The following is a 7,205-nucleotide window of genomic DNA, read 5'->3' as shown; positions in this document are numbered from 1 at the left end:
GGGAATGGATCATAACATGTTGAGAGTTCGTCTTTGTGAAGCATGATTTGATGAAGAATCGATTAAACGAAGGGATAATGGTTCATTAATCGCTCATATTGCTAAACTTGAAGCTCATGTTGTTATTCTTTTCCACGTTGTTAACAACTGTATGGTTTTGTTAATTGGATTCAGTTGTTAGGACTCATGATCATTTTTTTCACTTGCTAAAGATTTTATTTTTAAGTAACATACTGACTAAGTAGCTCCTAAAAATGTTGACTGGAGATGGAGATGGTCAAATGAATGATTTAGTTTGCTGCTATTATCATTGGAACTGCGATTGGTTTAAACGTGGTAAGTGGAGTTAGTTGAGCCAGTCCTCAGAGTGTTGTCATAACCGAAAGGTAACCTCAAACAGGTACGTTTTATAATCTTTTATGATATTTTTTTGTTGTGAATGTTTCAAATTTTGAAGAAATTGATCGGTAGAATTGATTGATTTACTTCAAATAAGAGCATTAAAAGTCTGACCCAAATTAAGCAGACAACTAATTTTGTTTTTTTTTTTTTTGTTTTTTTTTTTTTTGCAGATTACTTCTTTGGTTGTGAAGATCGTGTGATTTTGGAATAAGAAGTCTGGGCTGAGATTCCTTTCGTTTGAGTCTCTCGACTGCGGCTTCTTCTGAGGTTCGTTTCGCTTGTAATGGTTACATGCTAATGATGAATTTATGATAAAATTGTTAGGGTTCTATGATGTTTGGTTGAGAGTTTGGATTTGTGCGCACAAATATTTTTATCAAGAAGATTTTACTGTTTTATACCTTCATGGTGTCCCTTTGTTTAGGATATTTTATGTAGTATGATATTTTAGAATAAAAAAGAAATTACAAACAACAACTAGTGGATGAATGCAACTTGGTCGATTTCATTTGGGTTTGATTAAGTTTTTGTCTTGACCTACTTCAGTGGTATTCATTCTTGATTTATGTCTGAGTTTCTTTATTTGTTGATAAAATGTTAATCTTCTTCATGAAACAAATTGATAAGGTTCTACTAAATCCAAACATGTATTTTTTTGTTGATGTTTTTTGTTGTAGCTGATGTGGGTGGGGCAAGGTTCCGTGGCTTGGTTGTAACTCCGTCATTCCATCGCGTCAAGAGATAGTCGTTTTTACGCGGTCACGGATTTGCAAATGAGTGGGATTTGCCATCTCCGACGTTAGTTGCAGATCCGTCACACACGTACATACACTGCGTTTCTCCCTGTTATTTTGATCTTAATCGCCGCCTCCCTGTTATTTTGCTCTTAATCGCAAAGGCATGTTTAGAACCATTAAACCTTTTCTGTTACTTTGGATATTTAGATTTTTGATGTGGGTGTGAATGTGTACATTATGTAGGTAGCTCTAATCGATGAGCAGCAGGCCAAAATAATCTTTGCAACTCTCCTTTTCCTCATCAGATTTAGCATATTATAGATTTGATTATGTTCTATCAATAGTTAGGCTAAAAAAATGAGAGTGGCTAACCACAACATAAATTTTTAAAAAATAATCCATTATTGTCTATACGTGTATATAAATTTTTAAAAAATAATCCGTTATACTAAAAAAAATATACATGATTAATATACATTCTTGCTTTTGTATGTTTTTATGGCTCTTTACAACAAGAAAAAGTTTAAGAAACCTAATTAAAAATTTATGGTGGAGAAAATGGAAAGATGATACTTTAGATGTTAAAAGTGTTATTTTTATACTTTTATTTGTTGTAAATTAAATTTTCCTACCCGGAAAATTTCCGGGTTATAACCTAGTGGTTCTATAAATGTATACGCCTTATTCTCTCTCACTATTACCAATGCACTAAAGACGACAACTAGAGGCGGCAATTCTTTACACGACCTACCAACTAGACCCGAACCCGACATGAAAAACAGGTTTGGGTCGACTAACACGACCCGTTTTAAAAACGGGTCGGGTTCAGGTTGACCCGTATTAAAAACGGGTTGGGTTGACTCAGTAATCCGTTTAACTATTTAGAAAAAAGTTTATTTATATTTTTGTTTTTTTTTTGCGTTTCTATCTTACATGGTTAGTTATAATAATGTTAGTTTTGACACATTATATTGTTTATTTGTCACACTCATACTTATCATTAAACATGTTATCCATAACCCGCTTAAAACCCAACAACTCGCTTATAAAAATCGGTGACTTATATGACTCATTAAAAAATATGGGTTAAACTGTTCGGGTTGAACATTTCAACCTACCAGATCGTAACCCGTCAATCCACCAAGCCGACACGGTTGAGACGTTGTATCATATGATTTTGACATTCTGTGTTTTGAATCGGTTATACAATGCATGCTGTTTTATTTTAAATGGCTATACAAGACAATTACTAACTAAAAGGCTATACTAAAATAAAATGATAATAAACTAATGAGGGTTTGACAACACTTGACTACCTCACAGCCAGTTGAGTCGACAGAGCATGGGGGTGGGGGTTGGTCCGGGTACAACTGTGAGAAACCGATGACAACAGTGGTCCTCCAATCCAATGAGTTGTCACTTGGTATTAAAAGAAACAATTGATTTGATTTTTATTAATTCTTAATATTTATTATTATGTTTTGCTTTAAAGCGATCAAATTATGTAACCAGTTATTTACATGCCACTTGATTTAATTATACAAATGTTAAAAGAAAACATCCAATTTCTAAATGATTATTTTACATCAAAGTTTATGTAAAATAATATTTGTTTATATAATAAGGTCAACATGTAAAACTCGAGAATAAACTGACCTTTCTTTTTTTACTGGTTTGAGACATAGGGTTGCATTCTTCTTCTTGAAATACAAGCAATCCCTTATTTAGCTGAAAAATACTCAACATTCACATCAGAGCACACGGGCACCCACGTTATTTTATCACGGGAACAAATGATCACGCGTTAAACTTCCATTTTCCCACCCCCACAAGAAACTATAACGCGTTATAGTATAACGAAAACATGATTTCGTTAATTTTTCCACACCGTGATGGTTTTATTTGTGAGGGTAATTGTTGGTTGGGGGAAATTGTTGGGTGTGGTGGTGAGTGATGACCACCCCCACTAAAAAATGTTATGAGTGATGGAAAAATGATTGCTGACATGGCGGAACATGATTGGATATTGTGAGTGATGAAAAAATGGTCACTAGTGACCACCCCCCTCCCCTTAGAAAAAAAAATCTTTAATTAAAACATCATTTTTTATGTGCACATTCTTTTGCACTAAATAAATACACAGGAGCCTCAATTCAAGTGTTACAAAGATTTTGGTGGGTTAATATATTAAATAAGTGAACTCGAACACGGCATTTATATTTATTTGTGTCAAATATCTCAATCCTAATCCGCACATACTTAAAATCTTAGCATGTCTATTTAGTGTTCGTTTGTGATTACGAGTAATATCTCATGAGTTGATAACAATTAAATCAATCAATATTCGAGATCAAACGAACCTTTTTTTTGTTGGTGTCTTTTCAATTGTCTTATTTTTCTTATCTCTCGTCTCCAATCAACAAAAATAGTTCTACATACTAGCTTGAGACTAAAGAAATTGAATGAAAAAGATGAAAAGACTGGAGAATATGAAAGTGAGGATGTATAGTTATAAATAATAAATGAATAAAATTTTTGTAAACAAAATATTTGGTGAAGTGTCTGAAAAAGATAATTTTAACTTATGTAAATCATATGTTAAGAGGAATAATTAAAAATCTAAACATAAAACTTTAAATGTAACTAAATACTTTAAAGTAGGCATCTTTGAGAGTATTGCACAGGCAGCTTTTGACGGGAGATCTTTGCTTTGCAAGTATAACGTCATCAGCCTTTGATTTTTGTTACTTATAATATATTTTTTTTTCCAACAAATGACAGATAATTTTTTATAAATCTCGCCAAAACAAACCAATTACATAATATTTTATTAGTTAGTACCATCTTGTAATCATGTCAAATGAAATGATAAGAGCTTTGGTTAAATCATATTAACAGGTGAAAATAAAAACTAAAAAAGGATACAAAGAAAAATATAAAATTAATTTTTAAAAAATAAAAAAAAACACCAATATAACTATAACTTTTACTTTTTTTTTCCATTATCTCTATATCAAGAAATGGATGACGGGATATTACCTAAGAAGCATTATTGAATCATCATACCAAAAATATTATATAATAAAACAACTAAATTAAAAAAAAAAAAAAAAAAAAAAAAAAAACAGTTGGGACAACTTGGGTCTATAAAACTTGAACATGTTCTATTTAGGATCTTGAGATCCGTTATAGACTTAAGAGTCAATGCTAGCCGTTGATAAGAATGACCCGGACCTCCCTAACCCGGCCCACACTACTCCCAACCGGGTCCCACATTTCTTGTGGGTACTAGAATGATAGAATCACTTGACTGATAAGCAACATCCAGCTGCACACCTGATCACTCCCTATCACCACTCCAAATCAAGCAATTACTGCATGGTAGAATCCCAATGAAATCTTTGGACTTTTCTTCATCTCATTTGTCATGTAGGGGTCCTTCTCTCACAGTATATATACATACAAATAAATCTGTATCTATATTTACTCATAAAGATCCAAGCTTTTACCATACTGTCATCATAATCACTTAATCAGTTATCACCAACCCTCAAAAGGAATGAAATCAAGAATCTTTATCATTCTTGTGATAATGGTGCATGTTCTGAGTGTAAAATGCAGGCATTTGACACCAGCTTCTGCTCTTTTTACTGCAATTCCTCCACAAGAACTGACCATGGGTTTAGAACAGGTATGTTGTATATGTGTTTCTCTCTCCTTTGACCGTTTTGACTAATGGGTGTGTTGCAAAAGTTGAAAAAGTTTAAATCTTGGTGTGTTTTGACTAATGGGTATGTTTCAAAATTTGAAAAAGTTTAAATCTTGGTGTGTTTTGACTAATGGGTTAACAGGGCCGGCCCTGAGAATTCGTATACCCTGTTCGAGCTCAAAAAAATGTGCCCTTAGTCCTTAACGAAATTGGGTATTAGGCTCACTAAAGGTCTAAACCTAATACCAAAGGGGTTAATAACTAATCTAAACCATAAGAGGTGCCGGGGCACTCCGTTATTCTATAACGGAAACAAACATCAACGCGTGATGGGCCGCCGCCGCTACCACTTCAACGCGTTAATCTTCCACGCGTTAATCATTTTCGTGATGGTGACAACGCGTTATGGTTTATTTTTGTGAGGGTATTTGTTGGTTGGGGGGAAATTGTTGGGTGTGGTGGTGAGTGATGACCACCCCCACTAAAAATGGTTGTGAGTGATGGAAAAATGGTCAATGACATGGCGAAACTTGATTGGTGCTTGTGAGTGATAAATTCTATCACTAGTGAACCACCCCTAGTCCCCTAAGAAATAGTTTTGTAAGGGGGCCTATGTTGGTGTTTGTATGAGTGTACCATATAAAAAACTTTTTTACATATACATATTGGGTTTTTTTCATAAAAAAACGTGTCCCTCTAAATATCGGGCCCTGGCCGGTGGTCCTCCCCGCCCACCCCCGGGCCGGCCATGAATGGGTATGTTTCAAAAGTTGAACAAGATACAATCTTGGTGTGTTTTGACTAATGGGTATGTTTCAAAAGTTGAAAAAGATACAATCTTGGTGTGTTTTGACTAATGGGTATGTTTCAAAATTTGAAAAAGTTGAAATCTTGGTGTGTTTTAACTAATGGGTATGTTTCGAAAGTTGAAAAAGATACAATCTTGGTGTGTGTTGACTAATGGGTATGTTTCAAAATTTGAAAAAGTTGAAATCTTGGTGTGCTTTGAAGGGTGGAAGTGTGGTTGAGAGAAGAATAGGATCAAGCCCACCGAGTTGTAAACACAAGTGCTATGGGTGCAGTCCGTGTGAAGCAACACAAGTGCCGACCAATGGTGGTCAAGTAAGTGTGAGCATAGAGTACTCAAACTATGAGCCAGAGGGATGGAAATGCAAGTGTGGTCGGACCTTCTATAGCCCATGATGGTTCGGTCAAGTAGTCAACCCATCAAGATCTTTAATTTTTGGTTCTTCTTGATTATTTCTTCTTAATGCAACATATTGTACGTAGAATTGGTAGATTTTAGGTTCATGTAGCAATGGAGTGTTGTTTTGATTGGGGGTAGTTGTGTCCTTTATTAAATACTTGTATAATTTACCTTTCTTTTCTTATTAAAATTGTGTTTTTGACTATTGCTTATTGTATGAAGTTGTACTTCACAAAAATACATAATTATGTCTTTAATGAAAACTTTGTGCAACTATTTTATGATTTTATCTTAACATGTATCTTTTGAAATCAAATGAAATAAATCTAATGATGGAATTGTAGATGTTGATCTTATACGTTTGAGCCCATTAAGAATCGTAGACGCACGGGTTTCCTTTACCTTAACTCGAGTTACATAAACTAATGATATTTGTTGATCGCCTTTAAAAAAAATAGTTAAGACTTTAAACCAGAACCAACAAATAAATTAGTATAGCCGTATAGGTTAGAAATTTGATCTAACATATAGTTTAATAAAACTCATTACGTATAAACCATATTTCTAAAACACCCTACCAGTGGCAAAGCTTGACCCGAATGACGGGGGGTCGAAAACGTATATACCCAAAAAAAATTATAGAACCGGGGGTCGAAAACGTATATACCCAAAAAAATTTATAGAACCGGGGGTCGAAAACGTATATACCCAAAAATTTCTATACGAAAACTACATATATAACACTACTGAGCGAAAAGTTCGGTGGGTCCGCCCCCCCTCTATACTTCGCCCCTGCGTGACCCAACACCCTGCAATAATTAAAAATTAAGATATGGTATAAGCCATAGTATATCTCAGAAATAAGTTCTGATAGTTGTTTTTGACAAATTAATAAGAATTTAAATTGATACTTTTAAACATGACACTTCTCGTAATATATGATAATCTACATCCAGTTGATATGTGGAAAAATAAAAAATTAATAACTCATAGCAACAAATTATATGATCATATTAAACTATAGGTTTGAAAGTTGGATACATACGGTAATTTAGGTAATTAAGATTCATCATCTATATCTAGCTCTAGAACAATATGGCTTTTAAAAAGTTCATCATCTATTTCCTGTTGAAGATACATGCCCTGTTTG

At 33.9% G+C, this 7,205-nt stretch overlaps 1 long non-coding RNA gene across 1 annotated transcript; it reads left to right on the top strand.

Annotated features, from left to right (window-relative positions):
• Positions 1–250: 250 nt before the first annotated feature.
• Positions 251–1,354, top strand: LOC110883405. Its single transcript, XR_002560455.2, has 3 exons — positions 251–400; positions 573–669; positions 1,080–1,354. It is a non-coding gene; the product is annotated as an uncharacterized LOC110883405 (long non-coding RNA).
• The last annotated feature ends 5,851 nt before the right edge of the window (positions 1,355–7,205 follow it).

Source organism: Helianthus annuus, chromosome 10 (genome assembly GCF_002127325.2).
Source record: "Helianthus annuus cultivar XRQ/B chromosome 10, HanXRQr2.0-SUNRISE, whole genome shotgun sequence".
NCBI classification, from domain to species: Eukaryota; Viridiplantae; Streptophyta; class Magnoliopsida; order Asterales; family Asteraceae; genus Helianthus; species Helianthus annuus.
The sequence above is the reverse complement of the archived record's forward strand: the minus strand, read 5'-3'. Positions and strand labels throughout refer to the sequence as shown.